This window comes from Nycticebus coucang, chromosome 22, assembly GCF_027406575.1.
Source record: "Nycticebus coucang isolate mNycCou1 chromosome 22, mNycCou1.pri, whole genome shotgun sequence".
NCBI lineage: Eukaryota > Metazoa > Chordata > Mammalia > Primates > Lorisidae > Nycticebus > Nycticebus coucang.
This window is the reverse complement of record NC_069801.1, coordinates 1,235,625-1,257,991: the sequence shown is the minus strand read 5'-3', so window position 1 is coordinate 1,257,991 and position 22,367 is coordinate 1,235,625. Positions and strand designations below refer to the sequence as shown.

At 60.2% G+C, this 22,367-nt stretch overlaps 1 protein-coding gene across 1 annotated transcript in view; it reads right to left on the bottom strand.

The window, feature by feature from the left end:
• Window positions 1-22,367, bottom strand: part of PLCH2 (phospholipase C eta 2) — a 66,592-nt gene that overhangs the window by 30,564 nt on the left and 13,661 nt on the right. The gene's annotated exons all lie outside the window — the stretch shown is intronic.

The following is a 22,367-nucleotide window of genomic DNA, read 5'->3' as shown; positions in this document are numbered from 1 at the left end:
TGCTCTTTTCCTCTAGCAGCCCCAGCCCTCAGCAGGAGAGGTGAGAGCTTGGAGGGTGAGAGGACCAGACCCCACAGCGCTGCATGGCTCAGCAGCAAGGCAGATGGGGCGGGGGGGTCCTGAGGGCGGGCTGGTGGGACTTCTTCCCACTTGGGCTCCACTCCCCTGACCTGTGCACAAAGATCGGGGGTTGGAGACCATGGGCTGTGTGCCCTAGTTGACAACGACAGTGGGAGATGGCCAGCCATGCTCCACCCACCACACTTGCTGACCGGTCCCTGGCCCTGAGTCTTCACCTTCCACTGGCCACAACGTAGTGGGGAGGGCATGCGGGGTCAAGAGAGCCTGGCCCATCCCTGGTGGCACCAGCTTCTGTGAGAAGGATCAGACCCCAGCTGGGTTCAAGGGAGGGTCGCCCAATAGGGAGTGAGGGATAGAAGCATTCATCACGGTCAGAGTGTCCAGAGCTCTCCCAGCTACGTGAGAAGGGCTGAGCGAGCATTGGGACTTGCAGTCACTGGACATTCCATGCAACTGGCTGGGGCAGCATTTGGACAGGCCACTCCCTGAGGTCATGATCCCCAGTGCTTCCCCCCAGGGCAGCCCCCAACACCGTCCCTCTGCCTGCCAGCTACAACTGTGGGCCAGCCCACAGTTCTGCCTCCCAGAACCAGCACCCCATTCCTGCCCCTTTCTGTCCCTGGCCATCTCCAGCCAGTGGTGAGTGGCAGCCGGTTCCCAGCGGCATGAGTCACGCTTGGCAGTCCCGTCGCAAAGAGGGCGCTATTAATAGCCCATTTCACAGCTTCCTGTCCCCACAGGTACCCCTTGTTCACATGTTCCTAAGGCTCCTGCCCCACAAGCCACGGGCAGCCTCCTCTTCACTCTCCAAGCAAGGCTAGCCCAGCCAGGGGCTCTCTGGAGGCAGGTGCACAGCCAATGAGGGGCACAGGGCCCTGGCCCCAGTCCACTGCCCAGGACACCCCCAGAAGGGCTGAAGAGGAGCTGGGCTCAGGACAGCCATGGAGGCCCTTCCTGAAGGTACCAGATGAAGCCAGTTAGGAGGAGGGGGCTCCTGCTAAGTGAGGGTCAGGGGCTGCAACTCCAAAGGATGGCTCAGGGCTGCATGAGCAGAGCCAGCCCTGCCCCCCACCCCCGGATCCTGGACAGGCAGGGGAGGGAGGGTGGGAGCTGGGCAGCCGCCAGGAAGAGCAGGCACAGAGCTGCCGAGGAGAGGAGGAAACAGAAGACTGTCGAGCCTCTGGGATCAGTGCCCGGGCACTGGGCCGCTCCCCTAGGCCAGGCAGCCTGGGCCACCACAAGACCAGGAGCAGCTTCCTCAAGACCCCCAGAGTCTCCACAGCCCTGGGAAGGTTACAGAGAGCCTCAGACAAAAAACATGTTAAGAAACAGAGCTGCCCTCCAAGCTCCACTGCCTCAAGTTTACTAGCATCTTGTGACATGGCCTAGCCCCTCCCCGGTTTCCCTGGGCCTGAGTCAATTGCCGTGTCTGTGCCTCCTGCCTTTGGGGGCCAGTGGGGCTCTCCCCGGGGCTGCGTTCCTCGTTCTGCTGACTCAGGAGGACAGGGGCTCCCCTGAGAATGAGGCTGAAACCAGCAGTCCAAAAGCCCGTGCCACAAAGTTTCGGAAGTAAATGGAGAGTCGGGGCTGACTTGTGTGAGATGGAGGCAGTCGGATTCCTGGGTTGGGGGCCTGGGCCACTGGGTCTGAACAGTGGAGGGGACCCAGCCCCAGAGCAGCCTGGTCCACTATCCCTACATCAGGGGCTCCACCTGCTGCTCTGCCCCCATGGGCCCCTAAGCAGCTCACTTCTCTATCCTGCTGCACTCTCAGGCCTTCGCCTGGTGGACATGGGGGTCCCAGGCCCAGGGCTGCCCAGGTGGTGGCTTCATAGGGAACATCCTGGGGGTGGTGCTCATCAACCCTACTCTGCCTGCTCCTGTCCCACACAGGAAGTCTGTCCAGCCAGCGGGAGCCCACGTATGCTGTGCTGGAAGTAAAACCCTAGGAAGACACTGGCTCATCAAATTACTCACTCCCATCCCCTCCGCCAGCCCACCCTGTGAACATGGAGCTGCTGGGCTCAGGGCCCCAAGAGAGCCCCTTGTTCCCCACACTGTCTGGGCAGGGGCCAGCCCACAGTTCTCCAGAAGGTACCAAGATCCGGGAAACCATCGTCATCAGCTCATTAGCTGTGCAGATGGAGGGCCAGACCCAGGACATCAGCCCATCTGCTCTGTGCTCGGCTGCACGTGTAAACTGTTAAGACCATGCCACTGTGGCCAGAGGATGGGGCAAGGAAGGTGGGCTCTCCTAGGACCAGGCTCTGTCCTTATTGGTTATAGACCCCAGGTGTGTCAGGTACCCCAGGAACCTGGGGCCTTGGGAACCGTGGCAGCAGCCGGCTCTCAAACAGTCAGAAGACACGCATCCCAAGCCCAGTGGCCAGCCTAGGGCAGTGACCCCCATAGAGCTCTTTGCAGGGAAGGAACATGCTGGGCCAGGCCCAAGGTGGGGCTGTGGTCAGAGAGTGGGTGCACCAGGTGACTCGGACACAGAGCCCATCCTACAAGGGCTGAACAGAGTGTCTGCACTGGTGACCTTGTCTGGACTGGCCATGCTGTCCTCCATTCATAAAGGGCATCTCTGTGGGGCGGGAGAAGGAAGGGAGGGATTTGGCGTCCCTGGAGCAGCGCCCAGGGGCGCGGTGCTTCACAGACAACTCGCTTTGAAAGCTCACAGCTGCCCTCCGGAGGCGGCCCACGCTATCCCTCTCACGGAGGCTCACTGGGTCACAGGGTTCATCTGAGGCACTGCCATGACCCATCCCCAGTCTGCCCAGCAGCGATGCCCTTGCCCCCATGCGCTCTCCAAGGCTCCCCTAGCCCCTTCCCCGTGTGACCCAAACAGAGGGCAGAACAAATTGGGTCCAGAACAAGTAGGATCCAAACAGATTGCCAGAAGGCAAGTGCCTACCCTCCCTGGAAACCCAGCCCTTAATCAGAAAGTTCTTCCTGGTATCTGACCCAAGTGACTTCTGCTGCAGCTGCAGTCGCCAGCCCCTGATCCTCTGTCTCGCCTCGCCTCTGGCCCACAGCTAGCACTAAGTTGAGAAGTTCTGCTCCCCCAGTCTGAAGACTTCTGCTCAAGAAGCCCTGGAACAGCTCCTTCTCCCTCAGAATCTCGGAAGCAGCCCCAGCCGCCCCTGCCATTCTGCACTGGCTACCCAGGGCAATGCCTGGCTTTCCAGTCAGAAAAGTGTGGCAGACCTGAGAACATCTCCAATCCAGGGTTGCCAGGTGGGCCGGCCCATTCCACTCCAGGGAACCTTAGCAAACAACGGGGCAGCCCCTGGGGGAAAGCCGCCAGTTGCCCTGTCCATGGTGCTGAATGAAGCCCAGGGCCACGTCCTCCACCCTGTATCAGAGGGGCAGGGTGGGGCTGGGACCAGAAGTACCCTAGAGCCCAAGGAACATAGCCCAGCAGCCCTAATACTCCCATGCCCCCTCCAGGCAGTGGGTATCCGCTGAGGGCAGGCTGGCAATCAGGAGCTGTTTTGGTATGGCTGGGAGCCACCTACCTCCTCCCGCTGCCAACCTGGACTGTCTGAACCCTTCTGGGAGCAGCTTATGTGGGTGGGGTCCAGGGGTGGGCAGCTGCTGGCAGGGAGTGGGCCACAGGAGCACGCTCCTGAAGCCCCTGCAGGAAGGGGAGCAATGCTCTGCCTGCAAGGGGTCAGGGATGGAAGTGAACAGCTCTGGCCCTGGGCTCCTGGCTGGGATGGTCACAGTGCACTGTCCGGGGTCCCTCCTGCCCCCTTACCTTGGTCCTGGCTGAGCCCGCCGTGGGGCTCAGGCTCTTCCATGGCACGCGGGCGCCGACCCCAGTTACCGGCACGGCCCGAGGGGACCTGGGTCCTGCGCTGGCCTCGCACGCCCCCTGAGCCCCAGCCCAAGCCAGGGCACCCCGCGTACGGTGCCCATGCCCGACCCGAGCCGCGCGTTGCGCCGCCGCCCGCGAAGGAGAGCGAGGGGCGGGGCAAGGCGCCGCCGGGACCGCCCCACCCGCGCAGGAGCCCCGCCCACCCTTAACCCTCGGTTGCTCGGCCCGCGGGCCGCACAGAGTGGGAGGCGGCGCACCAGGGCAGGGGTATGGGACACCACTAGCTCGGCCGGGAGGTCAGAGTGGGGCAGCACAGCGCAAGCTCCTCCCATAGGGGCTCCCAAAACCACCCACCGTCCATCCTGCCTGCCCCTCCCTCCAGGCCCGCACTCCTCCAGAGGGGCAGCTGCAGCGGCCAGGATCAGCAACAGACACTTCGTAGCTGGTCCCTCGACCGCTTCCGGGATGGGACCCTGAGGTCACTGGACTCCCAGGCTGCATCCGCGACAGATTGCCCCACCCAGAAGGGGCTCTGAGAAGAACCCAGCACTTTTCAGGGGTCACTGATGTGACATTTCACCAGCAGCCCTGGAGAGTTGGTGAATCCAGCCTTAAGGAGGCGGAAGTCCCCAAATCCCTCCCCGGGCGCCCTGAACCTTGTCTCCTTCTGGAGCCTCTGTAGTCTGTGGCATGTGCTAAGCTGTCCCGCCCTGGATTCCACCTTCCCGGCAGAGCCAGCAAGCTCCACCTCATCCCTGGAGTGTTCTGATCTACCTTGCTGGGTCCAGCACCTAGGGGAAACAGCATTTTCCAGATCAACAGAAGATGTCTATCCATCAGTGGTGCTCTGAAAGGCACCCTTCTGGCCCCACTCCACCCCCATCCAATGCGGGCTCCCCCCATCCCAGGGGGGTTGTGTGGACACTGGGCACCAGGTTTGGGCAGGGCAGGCCAGCACACAGGCCAGAGCAGGGCCTGGGGCTGCCTCTGGGCTCTCTGAGGTTCTGCTGCCTCAAGGTGTGACCAAGAGAGTCCCCAGGTGTAGAGGCCAAGGGAGCCACCACCAGCAGCCACCACCACCTGAGTCCTGCGTCTTGCCTGAGAAAGCCTCAGGGCCCAGCTGCCTGGTGCCCTTAAAGGTACAGATGGCTTCCTCCCCACCTCACTGGCACTCAGGGTGTGTAGTCCTTCCCAGGGACCAGCTGCCGTGTCCTGGGCTCTGGGGACCTGCCCTCACCACTGAATTGTGTCTCCCATGGCCACACTGTGCACCATCAGGGATCCAGAGCCTGTGTCCATCCCCCTGGGAGGGGTGGTAGCCTCCCTCCGAGCACCAAAACTGAGTGCAGGTCCCTCCTGGCCAAGGCAGGAGCCGGTCCAGGAACCAAGTGGAGTCAGGAAGTAGCCAGGGGCGCCAAACCAGGAGTGTTGGGGAGGGGGGTCCCCAGTATCCCCCACACATAAGTTTTAATTTGTTCCCTTGGACAGTCCCCTCATGAAAGGGCTAGCTGCTCCAGGTCTCAGAAAAGGAGAAACTGAGGTAAGGAGATAGAGAAGAGGGAGGAACCAGATGGTAAACACAGACAGACCCAAGCGTGGGGGGAGGGACAGTGGGCCCAGCCACAGCTCCCCCCGTGGACAAAAGGTCCCTGTGCCTCCCCCAAGGAACTGGGTGAAAGTCAAGTTCAGGTTCTAATGAATAATCCATCTGCAAGGCCAGCCCCGCCCTCCACACTCAGCCGCAGATGATTTCCGTTAACACGGCCTGCGATTAAAGGCGGTGATTAAAAGCCACCCGCTGCACATGCTAATTTGCTTAAGATTCTGATCTCTTAAATCTTCTTTCTGGGCATTTAAGCAAAATTCTGTCTTTGAGAGCATTTGGCCTAGCCTAGCGGGTGGCACTGGGGAGGCTCCAGGGTGGAAGAAGAGCCAGTCCAGGAGTTTAATTTTCTCCGCATTTGAAGAGGACAACTGAAGGAACAACACTGCTGGGGGCTGGAGACAGCATGGGTCCTGGCCCAGACCCTTTCTGCTCAGATGCACCGGCGCCCCTCCCCAGGATCCCCAGCTCTGGTCCCCGGCCACTCCTGCCATCAGGTTGTGACTCTCCCTGCAGCCCCGCTCAGTCTCTGACCTCATCCCGTGTCCCCTCTGACCCTGCTTGTCCGACTGCTGCTGTCCCTGTGGGTCTGGCTGTGAGCTCCTGCTGCATCCATACTGGGGTTCACAAGCACGGCCTGGAGAGAGGCTGAGTGTACCCTGCCCCGAGACAGGAGAGTCTGACCTTGAGCCCAGAGCCCTGGGTTCTCAGCTAGGGGCACAGGTGGACAGAGCTTGTCCTCCACCCTGGGCCTCAGTTTCCTCGATGTCAATGGGAACACTGTACATGTGTACCCCAGGCCCTGCCTCAAGCTGCAGCCATTCTACCTGCGGCCACAGCCAAGCCCAGCCTTGGCCTTGCTGAGCCCCTTGCCACCTTCTGCACAGAGCAGTCGCCGAGGGTCCATTTCCCATCCTGTTCCTTGGTCCCTGATGCCATGAGTCTGAGGCCACCTGTACAGTGTGGTCCTACACCTCACACTGCCCACCCCAAACCCCATAGTTGTCTCCATGGGAGCTCTCCGAGCTGGAGGGGCTTCCTTGTCTTTCAGCCTAGCCAGGGGTCCCAAGAGGAGCAGGGAGCTTCCTGGAGTTCCACAAAAGGGGACAGAAGTGTCAGAGCAGAACTCAGCCCCTCTCTGGAGCTCACTTTCCACTTATATCCTCTCGACTCATGGGGAGGGTGTGATGCAGCCCCGACGCCAGCAATCCTGTTCCTCTACCTCTGCTCTTCAAGAAAACCACTTAGGTGGCCCACAGCCCAAAGAAGACCTTGGAGACCTCGGCTGTGCCCAAGCCACAGCTGCTCCTATCTTTTGGAGGCCCCCAAGGGCCTGTGAGTGTCCAAGCACCAGTTGCATGAGCGATTCTGCACCAACACTTGACGCTGCCTCTGAACAGGGGGAAGCAGCCCAGAGATAGCTCGTGATGGAGCCCTGGGGACTCGGCATCACAGGGAGGGCAGAGGCATGGGTGGGGGCCAGAACGTGTGCAGAGTGGGGAATAAGGAAGGCCCTCCACCCCCACCCAGGACAGCTGCAGCCCAGCTGTCCCTACACCCAGATCCCTCTGCCAGCCCGTAAGTAGTGCTGCGTGCAGCTCAGGCAGAAAACTGGGGGGCTCACTGCCTTGCCACACTCCCACAAGTGACACCCAAGCAAATAAATCCAGCACTGTGTCCTCAGGGACTGACAACCAGCAAGGGGTGGCCTGAGCCTGCTCCAGAAAACACCACCATAGATGGAGGTGTCGGGGGCAAAGCTCTGGCTGGGAGGTTGGGAGACTCCAGCTCAAGTTCTGGCTCTGCCTGCTTCTGTGTGGCCCATGTGGAGTCACTGCCCCTCTGACTTTAGCATCCCCAAGTTAAACCAGAAAGAACAACAGTTCTCCACCGGCTTGGCCACCTGGAGCCTCAAGCTAGCCATAGAGGAGGGCTCCAGGGAGGGCAGTGGACACTGTCAGTGGAGGTGTGGCAGAGGCCAGACTTTCTTACACCAAATGTCCAAGTATTATGTCCCTTTGGGTCACCACTGCTGTGGGGAGGAGGCCCAAAGCACTGACTTCAGGGTCACGGGCCCAGAACAGGTCCTGCAGGCCATGAGAAAATGCCTCCCCAGCAGAGGGACAGGACCTTTATGGGCCTTGGATTTCGGCTTCCGACTTCTGTCCTACATAAATCTCCAAGGAAACGCTTCCTGATAACCTGCTACAATAAACAGATTCTCGGCTGCAGCCCAGTCAGCAAATTCGGCAGTCAGGGGCTCTAGGGTCTCCCACCAACACTGGCATAACTGGGGCCACAGCAAGGGGTCCCACTGTGTCCAGATTCTGCTCCGCTGAGGTCACACCAGAATGCCTATTGGAAGGGCCCCCAGAGGCCACCAGCTCCAATCTCTTTTTTCAGATAGGGAAACTGAGGTAGAGGAGTCTTGCCCAGGGCCTCACAGCCAGGTGGACCCCACAGATCTCCCCAAGGGTGGTCTGGTCACGCTGGCCCTGCGGCCCCTCGAGTGTGAGCACCACACCTGGCTCCGTCAGTGCACAGAACGTCGTAATTACCTCTCACAAGTGCCGCCTGCATTTAAAGACAGAAACGTGAGCCCCACTGGTGACGAGATGGTGCTGACAGCCCTGCCGCTGGGAGAGACATAGCCCGGCAGCCCTGTGCCAGTGATGTGTTATTAATTATTCAGCATCGAAGCCAATTTAGTGTTGCTTTCTCGCCTGGTTTAAGAGTTCAGTCAATGTGGCTGCTTCTGCCAGAAAACGAAGCCCTCTGGAGGGCCTCACAGGGCCGGACCACCCCTACAGCCTGACACACATAGCTTGCCAGTGCGGGATATGCAACCTCCTAGCCTGGGAAGCAGCTGGGGGAGGGCAGTGGCAGCCAGGGTGAGGCTGGAGACACCTGTCTTTGGGGACACCTTACCTGCTGGGCCCCATAGTGTCTCTAATACAAAGATCTCCTATTCCCTTGCCCCACCCCCAGATCCTACATGGTCACCCAGGAATGAGTGGAGCCCAGGGCTCAGTTCTAGGGCTCAGGATCACAGAGAAGCACATGCCTATCTGAGGTAGAGACAGATGATGAGGACCTAGCTTCTCTGTGGCTGTCCCAGAGTGACCACAATGGCCACAGAGTGACCTTGGGCCACGGGGATGAGCAAGAGGGCCAGATAGAGTGTGAGCAGCAATGAGGTGCCACGGAATGGTCCCAGGAAGGAGTCTGGGGAGACGGCCCTGAGACAGCAGGACCAAGTGAACATCAGAGGGACAGGAGCAGGGGGTTCTGGACAGTCAGGAGACCCAAATGCAGAGGCCCCGGAGTGGGGAGGGCATGCCCTCCAGGCCTGGAACCCCCACCTGCCTCACAGCCCGTGCCAGCCCCCAAACAAGGGCACCTCCCAGCTCTTGGGTCCCCCAAACCTGGAGAGTCGCAGACAGATTCAAAAGGAGGCAGAGGAACGGAAGAAACAAGACATGAGAACCATAGGATTCAAGGTCCATGGAAGCTGGAGGCAGCCAGTAGAGGGGGGGTCTAGGGTATTGCGTCCCCACTGCTTCCCCCCAAAGCAAGAGAGCCATCCAGGAGAGGAGTCCAGGGAGGCTATGGCCTCAGTGCCCAGGCCAGGGTCCCACAAAGACTGCATTTGCCCTCCCAGGAGCTCCCATAGCCACAGTTGCCCACTTGCCTCCCTCCTCGCTGACCCCCAATAGCCCTGCTTCTGGGCTCAGGGCCCCACCAGAGATCCTGGCCAAGGTTGTTGGGTCAGGGTCTTGCCCCAGGCTGCACAGCCCTGCTGGAGCCTGAGGAAGCAGCCACTGCCCTCACTGCCTGGCCCTGCCTCCATGCACCAGCCTGACCTAGATTCTGTGCCTGCGTGCAGCAGCCATGCAGAGCTTCGCCTGGCCTGGCACAGAGGCGGGCAGTGTTCCCGGGCAGACAAAGCGCATGGCCACGGGACCAGCTCCACCCAGAACTCACCCCGGCAAGGTCTACCCAGAGCTGCCCACCACCTGGTCCTCCCCATGCAAAGCTGCAGATTCCCCCCAGGAAGAGGTACTGGGCAGACTCCTGAACCCCCCTGCCCACTGGGCTGGGCCTTCAGCTGCCAGCCCCCTCCCACAGCCCTGCCCAAAGGGTCTAAGGCTCAGAAAGGCCCTGAGACCTGCAAGACCACTCAGCTGGTCTGGATGCAGAACAAGCTCAGAGCACCTCCATCAGAGCCCCCATGCCCCCCGTGGCCAGACCTTGTACCTGTGTGCCACAACAGGCTACTTGGACTCGTGCACTGATTAGAAGTATAAAATCCTTGACTGCAGAAGCACACGCACCTGCCTGCAGGTGTGCAGACAAGCCCGCCTCTTGCTCCCAGGCCTGCAGTCTATGGGCCGATGCCCAGGCCCAAGACAGCCTGGCAGCAACCCCCAGGCCAGGCTGGCCATCCCCCACACCCCTCCTCGCCCTCCTCCAGGCCTCTCCAGCTGTCAGCCATCATTTATTAAGTACCTGCCATGTCAGTGTGGTGGGGGTCTGGGGAAAAAGCCATGAGGCGGCCACGCTCAGGGACACCCCCCCCCACCCCACCCGTCTAGGCACAGGCAGTGCAGTGGCCAGTGGTCCCAGCAACCCTGGTTGGGGAGGTACAGGGTGGCACAGCCTTTGGAAAGCTGAGGAAAGAACAGGATACTGCCCTGGACACGGAAAGAACCAGCCCAGTGAGATGTGGGGCCCCTCCAGTGAGGCTAAGGACGGCAGTGGGCCTGGGCAGGGCCAGAATGTGCCTGCTGGGGTTGGCCCCAGTCCTGCTCAGGCACTGAGTTACAGGCCAGAGGAGAGAAGAAGGGGTCCCACAGATGCTCCCTGCATCAGGGATGGACACCCCGCCACGGGCTAAACTACCCTCCAAACACCAACCCCACATGTGTAAATTACTCCCAAGTGTGTTTCAGCACTCATTTGAATGTAAGGTGGTACATGAGTCTCCGCCTAGGGTGACACCTGGGGGTGTGCAGTCTAGCCCCAGTGGTGTTCCTGGTGGGTGGGAAGGCGCCTGTCACGTGGCCTACCTAAGGCCCTGCCCCACCCTAACCTCTAACCCCACACTGAGGGAGTTGACAGCCACGAGGCACCAGTTCACAGCACCCAAAGCACCCTGCTGTAAAGCCCAGCACTGTCCTGCTGCTGAGAAGCACATGCGCCCCACCCAGCTGTCCGAGGAGGTGCCCGTCTATACACATCGCACACTGATCACAAGATTAGGTCACCTTTGCACAACACTTATGCAAGTGCAGAGATAAAAGCCAGGCAGGCCGTGGACTGCTCGAGGCTGATAAGAGCATTAAGTGCGGCCTCAAGACCACCCCTGTGTAGATGGGTCTTAGGGGTGTATCTGTGGAAGCACCCCTGAGGGCAGGGCTGGTGCCTCCATGTGGCCATGCGGCCACTCCCAAGGTCAGAGGTAGGGCAGAGCTTCTCCCAGGCCCAGGAGCAAGGCCACCTTGGCCTTTCGGGTCCACCACCTGCAGCCCCCTGGGAAAGCAGGATAGCCATTCAGCCAGCCTGGCCTCCGGCCCCTGACCACTTGGCACATCTAGGTCAGGCCAGCACCCCAGAGATCTTGTCCAGCCCCCTCTGGGTCAAGGGTCCCACCCAGCAGCCCCTACCCCCCAGTGCCCTTGCCACCTGCTAGCACCCTGCTGAGAGACTCCACTGTCTGCTCCATGGCAGCCGGACACCTGGGCAAGGCCCTGGGTGTGACAGCAGGACACACCTGGTTGCTCCTCCGTCTCACCCATGACCAGTAAGGAGCCCCTCCTGACCCGGGCAGCCTGGTTCCTTGCAGAGGCCCCTGCCCCGCCAATCACAGTCTCTCTGCTGTCAGGCCCTAAAGACCAGCCTGGGGCAGGTCAAACCCTGGAGAAACACATGGGAAGTTTGGCCCCCTGACCCATGTCTTTGAATACCTGCCCAGCACCCAGACCCCTCTCTGTGCCCTCTGCACCCCCCACCCCCACCCAGTGCCAGCTGCCCATGGACAGCATAGGCCCTGCAGCCACCTAATGCTATACAAATAAATGTGTTTTTTCTCTTTAGGGCAAAAAAAAGAAAAGAGAGGAGAGGGAGAGAGAGGGACCAGTGGCTGGTGGCTGCCTCCATCAGCGCTTTCAACGCCCAGAAATCACTGGGGGAGGCCAGGAGAAGCTACCAAAGGCAGGAAACTGAGGCACAGGGGACTCACCCCTTGTTATCACAGCCCAGGAGGCTGCTAATGAGCCAGGCAGGCCCACAGAGGAGGAAGCAGGAGGGAGCCCCAGTGAGCCCAGACAGGCCAGCCCAGAGCAGCCACCAGGATGAGCCCTTACTCCTGTACCTGATGGTGGAGGCAGCCACCAGCCACTGGTCAGTATACATCTCAGCCCACCCTGACAGGCTGGGTGCCCCAAAGCCCAAGTCTTCCTGGGCAAGGGCTGACCAGCCCAAGTCTTCCTGGGCAAGTCCTACCATCAAGGTAGGACCCCAAACTGCTGTGGCCACATCTGAGTGCCTGAAGACTGGAGAGACAAGACTGTGGGATTCTGGACGTGGCTTTTGACATTTAAGAAAGGCAGTGAATGGCTCGGTGCCTGTAGCTCAAGCAGCTAGGGCGCCAGCCAATACATGAGAGGTGGTGGGTTTGAACCCAGCCCAGTCCAGCCAAACAACAATGACAACTACAACCAAAAAACAGCCAGGCATTGTGGCAGGCACCTGTGGTCCCAGCTACTTGGGAGGCTGAGGCAAGAGAATCCCTAAGCCCAAGAGTTTGAGGATATTGCTGTGAGCTGTGACGCCATGGCACTCTACCTAGGGTGACATAGCACAACTCTGTCTCAAAAAAAAAAAAAAGAAAGGAAAGATGTGAAAAGCCAGTGACCTAGGCAGGACCAAGAGGACCTGCCGAGGGCCTAGGGACAGGCACAGATGGCCCTATAGTGCCAGGTCCCTCCCCAGGAAAGTCCCTCATGGCTCCAAGACCTGCTCTTAGCAGACCCACACACGGTCCCTCTGCTGGGCCCTGGAAGGGGCAGAAGCGGGTCCTATCCCATCCAAGGTCCAGTCTTCTGAAGAGAGGTGAGCCCCTTCCACCAAGACCCCCAGACTGGTGGGCTGGGGGTGGCCCCTGTCTTCTTGCATGACTGCAAGGTATCCTCAAGAGGGGCCCAGTCCCCAAGGGGACTTCTTCCCCAACCCTCTCCTCCTGGCTGGTGGTGGCCAGATCTTCTTGTCCCCTCTTTTAAGCCCCAGCCACCCCCTCTCCCTCCTGGGGTCTCCCCACCAACATGGCACAGGCTGGAACAGCAGATGAAACACCAGACAGGGACCTGCCCGAGTTAGGTCGTGAGTGGCCCTGACATCTGGGCTCCCAGCTGGGGGAGGGGAGCGGGGGAAGACAGGGCCTCCAAGGTCAGAAGGAGGCTCAGCTCCCCAGTTTCAGATGGAGAAAAGGAGGCCAGGGGAGGGGTGGTTACCTCAGGTACCAGAAGTGGAAAGAGTGGCACTGATGACTCTACCCAGGTCCAGCCCCCTGCAAGGGGAGAGGAGTTTGCGGGAACAGGAGCTGCCCAGGGCCACCCCAGTAACCTTGTGTGTCCCCAGGAGCAGCACTAAGGGTGATGAGTCACTGCCTGTGACTTTTTAAGGCACAGCTGAGCACAAGGGGCAATTTAGATCTTTTAGATGAGGCGTGTGGCAGGGAGCACAGGGCTGGGCCAAATGCACAGGTGCCGGCTCACAGTGTGACACCGCCCTGCCTCCCCGAGTGCCACAGGGGCCCTGTGGGGTTCAGTTCAGACGGGGTGGTGCCCCAGGACTGGAGTGTGCAGTGAACCTGCAACCCCGGGCCTGATGGGAGGGAGGTGGCCCCTGCCTTGCTTCGTGACTGGGAGGTTTCCCTGAGAGGGGCCCAGGTCCTAAGGAGACTTCCTCCCCACCTCTGTCCTTCTGCCTGGGGGGAAACCCAAGTAGGCCCCAGTCAGGCAGAGGCCTGGAAGAAAGTATCTGGGGCAAAGTACCCAATGTGAGACCTGATGCTTGGTGGCCCCAGCGCCAGCCATGGGCCATCCTGGGCCTCACTGCGGGTCTTGCTTCCTGAACTGCATCAGCCCCCACAACCCTGGGCCCGATGATCCCTCGGCAATGCTGTTTCTTTACAAACAGAGTATAATAACTCCCAATAAAGCCCAGCCCAAAATAACCCACCATGCGCCACGTGCAAGCTCCTGCCAGAGAATGGAACTGACTCAAACACAGCTGCAAAGTGCATTAAAAATACACTAAACACGAGCACGCAGCCCGCAGGGATGCTCGCCACCCACGGCACTGCTCAACAGGTGTGGAGGTGAAGACGGGGCCACAGGCTGCAAGAGGACCCTCAGCATGGAGGGACATAGGGCTCCCCGGTTGCCTTTTTGTTCTTGCACACAGGTGTCATGTGGAGCTGGGCCCTCCTGCTCAGAAGCCCCCCTACCCCATCTACCAGGGCCCCCTGTGAAAGTTCCAACACCCTAGCCACCTACACCCTGACCTCCACCCCACAGCCATGGGGTCCCCTCAAACTTGCAGAACTGAACTTAGAACTCATATCTGCAGGAAGGTGGGATGGCCAGGCCTACCTAACCTCCTCTCTTGGAGCCCCCAGACACCTCTCCTCCGCCCTGGGCTCCCTCCACCAACCTGCCATGGGCTGGAACAGCAGATGAACCATTGCAGATGGAGACCTGCGTGAGCAAGGTTGCGGGTGGGCCTGCAAGGGCAGTTGGTGCTCCTGCCCTGACACCTGGGCTCCCAGCCAGGGAAAGGGGATGGGGAAAGAGACGGCCTCCAGGCAGCTCCAAGTCCAATACTGGCCATGAAACAGCAGTGTTCAGTTCCACATGCCCAATGGACTCGGCTCCCACACCAAAAGGTTGGGAGATATGCTGGCCCCAGGGACACCATGCAGGGTACTGAGCACCCAGCCAAGTTCTCACTTCAGAGACAAGCATCCCGAGGGGTGAGCGGAGAGCAAGGCATCTATTCTCCTGTAGGCTCAGCCTTGCTGCCCCTGCAGGCTGCAAGGGAGGAGCAGGGCCTCCTGGAGGGGGCAGGGAGCAGGCCAGGCCCAGAATGCCCTGCTCAGCCTGGTGTAAGAGCTTGGCCCACATGGCCCACCTGGCAAGGAGGCTCCAGCCTGAGCATCAGGCTCCCAGAGGAGGTCCATACTCTCCTGGTGATAAGGAGATGAGCCTGAGCCCCATGCCTGGTGCCACCCATGCTGCCTGGAGCACAAGCTCACACCTGCCCTGATGAGCTGGGACACCAGGGGCCGTGCCAGGGCAGCATGTCTATGGGGGCCCATGTCCTGCCTCCTCCAGACTCAGGGGACTCATCTGAGAAGAGAGCTCCAGGAGCCCTGCAGGACCCTGGATAGCAAGGCCTGGGTTTGGCCACAGGGCCACCCCCTCCCAGGAAAAGGTCAATGCACTGCTGTTCTAGCCTCTGGGCAGTGGAAGCTCTGTGACCTTGAGCCTCCACAGGCCACCTCTGAAGGGCAGCCATTTCATTCCCGCTCAGGCCACACCACTCCATCTGGCTCCTGCCCCAGCTTCTCAGGGGCCTGTACAGGGGGCCTGAGACCCTGCATTCCACTGCCTGGCCATCAAGGTATCTGATGGGTAGGAAGCAGGGAGCTGGGAGGCTGTAGGCAGGGGCCAGTGCCAATGCTGCAGGGCAGTGGAGGGAAATGGGCAGGGTCTGAGTGTCCACCCTCGGAACAGACCCGGGGCCACAGGTGCCCAGGCCCACCTGCTCAAGAGCCCAGTGACCCTCCTGGCTCTTCCCATAGAGAATGCCTGCAAGTGGAGAGGCTCTGTTCTGCCCCCTTCTGCATCTGTGGAATCGATGCAGGCCAGGCAGTCCTGGCTGGAGGGAGGGCTGGACAGTAAGGAGGATGAGGAACTTGGGCCTGGGCCAGAGGATGCTGGTATGGACATGTCACAACTGTCAAATTTCATCCTGCCCAGAAGGCCTATGCTGGCCTTACTATTAAAGAGGGGCTGTTCTAAAGAAGCCCAGCCCCCTGCAGCAAGTCACAAGTCCTCCTCCCCCTCCCTCCCCCCCAGGAAACAGAGGTCATGTGCCCCTCCCCCACCAGGAGAACCCACCCTACTCTGAAATTTCACCATAGACAGTGCCCCCTTCCAGAGATGTGGGCCACAGGCCAGGCCTGGGAACTGTGTTGCTCAGAAACTGGCTCTGGCTGGTCTTCAGCTTGTGGTCTACTGGGGCTGGAGTGGAGGGAGCCCACCCAGAGCTCCTCCTCACGGGCTCACTCACCATCCCCACCCAATAGCCCCCTAGGAGCAGGCCTAGACAGCTTTCCCACTAATATTCCTGGTGGCCAGGGCCCCTGGGCTCTCAGGATCTTCCCCTACCTGGGGCTGGGGGCTTCCCTTGATACCCCCACCCACATAGAAAATGAAGAAAGGCCAGGGGCTGCTGGGGCTCCACACTGCCCACAGGAACAAGGACCCCATTAAGGGGCAGCCAGGATAGATGCTGGAGTACATCTGCCTCTTCTGAGAGGACAGAGCTTGGGGACCTACAGGGTGGGAAGAAGGTGCAGGGTCCTCCTCCTGCCAAAGGGGGTGGCTCTGGGCAGGTGGGAAACCAAAAGCAACAGGGTCCTGTGAGGCACTGGCCCCATGTGTCACCTGAGTCTCAGCCCCAGACGATGAGCAGCGCGCTGGGCCCCCAGCACTCAGTGAGTACCCGCTGTGCACAGCTGCCTGCTCGGCCCTCTGCACCCCCTCTGCAACCTGCCATCCCCGGGACTGCTGAGGTCATCATCCAAGCTCCCACATCCTCATCTTTAAACTAAAGTGACAAGACTACCTCTTGGCAATAACACACAAGTCAAACAGGGAGACGCACAGCCAGGAAGCAAGGGGGACCAACCCTGAAAACAGTGGGGACGCTGAGGCTGTGGGGCACCGCCACACATCACCCTGGCTGCCGTGGGAGCAGGGGAAGCCTGTCAGGAGGCCACTGTCATGGGACTCAACCTAGGCCAGAATGATGGCAGCAAGAGTGGGCAGCCCCAAGAGTACTCAGAAGGTCCCCCCAGGACTGGACATGGGGAAGGAGCATCCATGACCCAGTGACCAGGATGTCCTGCCTGGTATCCAGCCGACATGTCCTCCAAGCCCTGCTGGCTACTTAGAGAAGCAATGCTTCTCTGCCTCAGTAGAGTTGCCAGGCAAGCAAATGAGCTACTTTCATTGTGCACCTGTTGTATACAAGGCCAGGACCAAGGAAGAGAGCCAAAGACATGGCCAGAGTGTGGGGGAAGGGAGCTACCCAGCCCGGAGAGCCCCAGGAAGGGAGGCCTGTGCCTACTCTCTGGCTGGGAGGCCCCAGGCACCTCCCTGGGCCCATCTGCTGCTCCTTTGGGTGGTTGGGGGGGGTGATGGGCTCCCCACACGCCTGTGGAAGAGCCTCAGAGGGGAGATGGACTCCACACTAGGTGTAGGCCCAGCCTCCTGCTGCTCACGGAGGTGGCTCCCAAAGACCAGAGCAGCTGGGGCCAGGAGGCAGGAGGGCCCCGAGAAGGGGCAGGATCAAGGAGCCCCTCCTCACAGGCTCACTCCAGGGCACAAGTGCTGCCTTTGAACCAAGATGAAATACTTCCGCAGGGCTGTGCTCCTGCCGGGCAAGGCCCAGGGATGGGGAACAGTCCTGACAGCTCCCTGAGAACCTCTAGTTTGCTCTCTGAAGGCCCACGTGCTGAGTGGGGACAGAGTAGCACAAGTTCGGCAGCCAAGCACCCACCCATACAGGGACTTCACCTCATCAGAGAGCCTTGAAGGCAGCCCCCTCCACTTGCACTATGTTGGGGGCTGCCAGGGTTGGTGCCAGGATGGGGCATCTGCCTGGCTTCCCCCAGAGGCTGTCTGCAGAACATGGACCTTGCTTTACTGGGTTGGCACCAGGAAGGATGACAAAGATCCCGGGGCTCAGAACGTGCTTTTGTGTGAACAGACGCTTCCCAGTGTGCCAGCCCCCTCCAGCTCAGGCCTGAGTCATCTCCTTCTGGCAGCCCTGCTGGGCCAGGGTCCCTCAGCACCCCAGGGAGAGGTCTCATTGCCCTGTCCCCACCCCTGTCATCAGGGCTATAGTCCTGGGCGATCCCTCAGGGTGGTAAGGCCATCCACTGCAGGGGTGAGCAGTTTCCACTGCCCACATCAAGGACCCCAAGGGACAGTCCACCAAGCCAGTTCCAGGACGGTGGAAGAGGCTCCTGCAGAAGGGGGGGGTCCATTGTGGTCATTCTCCCAGAGTTAATTGGGCACCCTGAGGCCAGCACTGGTCAGCACATGCTTGTGGGGGAGACACACTGGCAGCTCTGGCCCCAGATCCCAGGGATAGGTCATGACACAGGTCCACCAGCCCCCTGCCCTCACCTGGGAGGTGGTGAGACCTAGGAGTCCGGGCAACAGCCTGGCACTGTGGTGATGTGCACTCCAACCAGATTCCTCCTCCTGGAGCATGCCAGGGCTCGCCACGCTCACCGGGCTCAGTTCTAAGTTACACTTTGTGTCTTGTTTCCAGGGAGCTGGACATGTGCTGCAGGGCCAGGCAAGGCCCCTGGTGGAGAGTGAGGTAGGAGCCAAGGCCACCTGCCAGGGACTGACTTTCCCTCACCACGAGCACGCTCCTACTCCACAATTAACCTGTTCACTCTCATGACCATCACCATCCCCTCTTGAAAGATATGGAAACTAAGGCCCAGGGGGACCAGAATCTGGCCCCCAAAGCCACAGTCCAGGAGCCAATGGGAGAGTGGCGATGTGAGCCCAGGCTAGGGGCTCATGCCCATGCTTGGCCTTCAACAAGCCTGGCCTAAGGGGCCCAAAAGCGGCCAGTGGCACTGGGTGGGCCCAGAGAATGGGGGAGGCACTAACAGACCCTTTTATGTTCATGAAGGCACAGTGCTTCCTCACTACCGAGGCCATCAGAGGCTCTGGGAAAACGTGGGCATTTCCTGACCAGCTAGCAAGGCACCCAGGAGCCCAGCACCCTCCACTGGCCACCAAAGGGAGCGACTCAGCACCCAGAACATCTCATGAGATTCAAAACCACTTTGCAAATGCAGACCAGATGCCCTTAGGGGAGGGGGCTCCTCCTCCTCCATCTTGGCTGCCTCCCAGCCACATCTGCCCAGGCTGGCCTGGCCCAGGACAAGCCGGCAGGGGCAGGGCCTGGCTGGACAGGTGTTGTGGGCTCCACAGCATGACTCAGGAGACTCCAGGGGAGCCAGGGAGAAACTCTGTGCAGAGAAGTGGCCTCACTTACCTAATTCCCAAGAGATGGAGGGCTCCAAGGGCTGAGCTCAGGGAAACAAGGCCACTGTAGCCTCAGTCCAGGTGTCAAAGGCACTTGGCTGTGTGAGGGCTATTGATTCTTCAGAGAATGGCCAAGATCTGGGGAGTATCAGGGAGTAGGGGTGACCCAGAGCAAGGCTAGAGCTTCAGATGACGTCACGTCTCTCCCCACAGCACGTTACTGCTGGCTCAGTTTACAGGCAAAGACATCAAGGCTGAGTCTGCTACCCAAGGCCACCTGCTGAGCCCATCTTGGTCAGTGTCCTCAAGAACCACTCAAGAACCAGCCTGGAGGGCGGCGCCTGTGGCTCAGTCGGTAGGGCGCAGGCCCCATATACCGAGGGTGGCGGGTTCAAACCCGGCCCCGGCCAAACTGCAACCAAAAAATAGCCGGGCGTTGTGGCAGGCGCCTGTAGTCCCAGCTGCTCGGGAGGCTGAGGCAGGAGAATCGCTTAAGCCCAGGAGTTGGAGGTTGCTGTGAGCTGTGTGAGGCCACAGCACTCTACCGAGGGCCATAAAGTGAGACTCTGTCTCTACAAAAAAAATAAAAAATAAATAAAAAGAAAAAAAAAAAGAACCAGCCTGGAGCAGAACCAACCCCTCCCTACACCAACCTCCACTGCTCACCTCACCTGACTCCATTCCTGCCAGGTGTGAGCTGTGCAGGTCTGCAGGGAGCCCAGCCTGTATCTTCTTCCTCCATAGTGCACAGAAAACTCATCAGAACCACCACCAGGGGCCAGGATGTCTTCAGGGCCCAAGACCACAGCCCTCTCTGACCCCTGCAGTGGCCTCTGGAGCCAGTGCCCAGCCCACGGACTGATTGGGACAGTGGAACCTGAGAGGCTGGCTCTGTGCCCACCATCAGCTGGCCCTATGCCAGCCCCTGCCTCTGGTCACCATATTTGGGAGGCAGAGTAGACTATGTAACCATGGCAGGGGGCTGAATAGTGACCCCCTCCAAAAAAAGATATGTCCACATCCCGGAGTCTGCAACCATGGCCTTATTTGGCAAAAGGATCTCTGTAGATGTAATTCAGGTAAGGATCTTGAGATGAAGAGACCATCCTGGCTTACCCAGGTGAGCCCTAAATCTGGTGACAAGTGTCCTTATAAGAGGAGATTTCAGAGACGAGGAGCAAAGAGGCGGCTGTGGGAAGGCTGGCAGAGTCAGTAACAGCACAGCTCAAGGGACTCCTGGAGCCTCCAGAAGCCTGGGGGCAGGAAGGAGGAGCATCTTGCGGCCCTCCCCACACCTTGAACTCAGGCCTCTGCCTTCCAGCTGGGAGAGAACAAACACTGATGTTTTGAGCCCCCATGTGTGGCCATTTCTTCCCACCTAGGCTGTGCTAGATGACTGGTCACCTGAGCACCTGGCATCTGGGCTTCCTAGTAAGGTGTGGGTGACTCTGCCCTGTCTGGCTGCCCAAGGGGCCACCCCCAAGGAACAAGGACCACAGCAGCCACAGCGCCAGGCCTCCTACTCCCTTCAAATGATGCTGTCAGTACACGCAATCCCCAGAGCAGGAGAGAGGGATGCCCTGGTGGCAGGTGGCCTAGCCAGATAATACACGCATGCCCAGGCACCTCTGTACACCTCAGGCCCACAGGTTGGCTGAAGAGTCCACTTGGCCACAAGCAGTGACTATCCTGAGTGACAGTGTCAGCCCCAGAGAGCCAGACCAGAGCTGTCAATGATACCCCACCCCGGTCCACGCTGGGCTGTCAGGGGAGGGGACAAGGCCAGAGGCACTGGATGTGGAATTCCTTGGGACCTCCTGAGGGACCCAGCAGAAGGGCTTTACAGTGACTTGGCCCTACACTCCCAGGCTCCCTGCCTGCCCACCCCTCCAGGGTCAGTGGCTCAGTCACAATCACAGGTCTAGAGCCCCAGGTCAGCTGCCCCTCCCCGGAGCTGCAGCCCCTGGGCCACCTCTGGCATCCCTCCTGTCCCTCCCTGCTCCCCACACCCACATGCCAGCCTTTCGACCAGGGAAAGGGGTCCTGTCTGAGCACAGCAGTCTCAGGGGGAAATGGGAGCTCTGAGAAGGTCAGTCAGCTCACCTCCTGGCAGCCATGGGCACCTCTGTCTTGGGAGTGTGCATACACATGTGCTAGGTAAGCATGCACATCCATCCAGGGGAAGGAGACCAGGAGGGTGATCCTGGGAGACGCAGGTGGGTTGTGCACTGTGGGCCTTCCCCACACAGACTCTGGGCTCAGCCCAGCCACAGCCTCCCAGCCCTGCAGCCTTCCCAAGGCCCCTCAGTCCCTCAGGGCCCTCCAGCCCCAAGTCCCACCTGTTGCCATCAATCCCGACTCCGCTTCAAGCCTCCTGCCCACAGAGGTCTGACGTGTGCTAGAAGCTCAGAAAGCAGGTGTGAGATGCCAGTTCCCATTGTGGGGGTGGAGACCCCAGAATCAACACCCCAAAGGCTGCTGGGTACACAGAAGGGGCAGAAGGGAAGGCAAGGAGTAGAGTCCTAGGGAGGTTTTGAGGCTGGGTAGGCACCCAGGCCACCTACCACCTCAGGTCCCTGCTGCCCTGGGCCTGGCCTCCGAGCAGGGGACAGGAGAGTGCACACAGACTCGTGTGAGATCACACACGGCTGCAGGACAGGAAGCGGAAGAAGCCCCAACCTAGACTCATCCTCTGGGCACCCTGGACCCGGGGACTACTGCTGGCCCTGTCTCATCTCCACAGCCCAGGGCCCACAAGTTCTTGGCCAGGCTGGGCAGCTGAGGCGGCCTCCTTTGTCCCTTTGTGCTGGGTGGGCAGGAAGGACAAAAGCTGTGCTCCCGGCTGGCTAGCTGCTGCCGCTGGAGACGTCTCCAGGAGCCCTTCCTCCTCTGCCTCGGATGCCTGTTACACAACAGACCTAAGAATAATCCGGAGGGCGGTCGGAGATGGAACTGCCATGCCTCTTGGGACCCCTGCAGGTGGGTGCAGAGCAGGACCCCTGGGCTTTCGGGTCTTGCTTCTGCCAAGGATGGGTCTGCCTGGGGCCAGAGGGGCACCCTGGGGGCAAGGCCATTCACCTGGCACCTGGGAGGCCCTGCTATGGAATCCTCCTCCCCCCGCCCCCCATTCACAGGATCAGTAATGAGTGGCAGGTGAGACCTCAGAAGATCCAAGGCCACCTTTCCCCAGTGGTCCTTGGGTCAAGAGTCCCTGCTAGGCCTGTGATGGCCTGCGTGGAAGCTGAACTCTCAGTGGGCAGCTGGTGCCTGGGTCCTGATGGCTACCCCTGCCTGGTCGCTGAGGGCAACAAGGGCCCCACCACACCCAGGTTGGGACTGCAGTGGACATGGGAGCAAGACAGGAACAGGAAGGCCAGCCAGGCAGCAGAAGAGGCCCTGGGCTAAGTCCCCAGCCCACCCTGAGGCCCCGTAGGTAGCCCACCCCCTCATAAGCCCCTCCATGAGAGCTGGTGGCAGGTGGCCTGTGGACCTCTGGC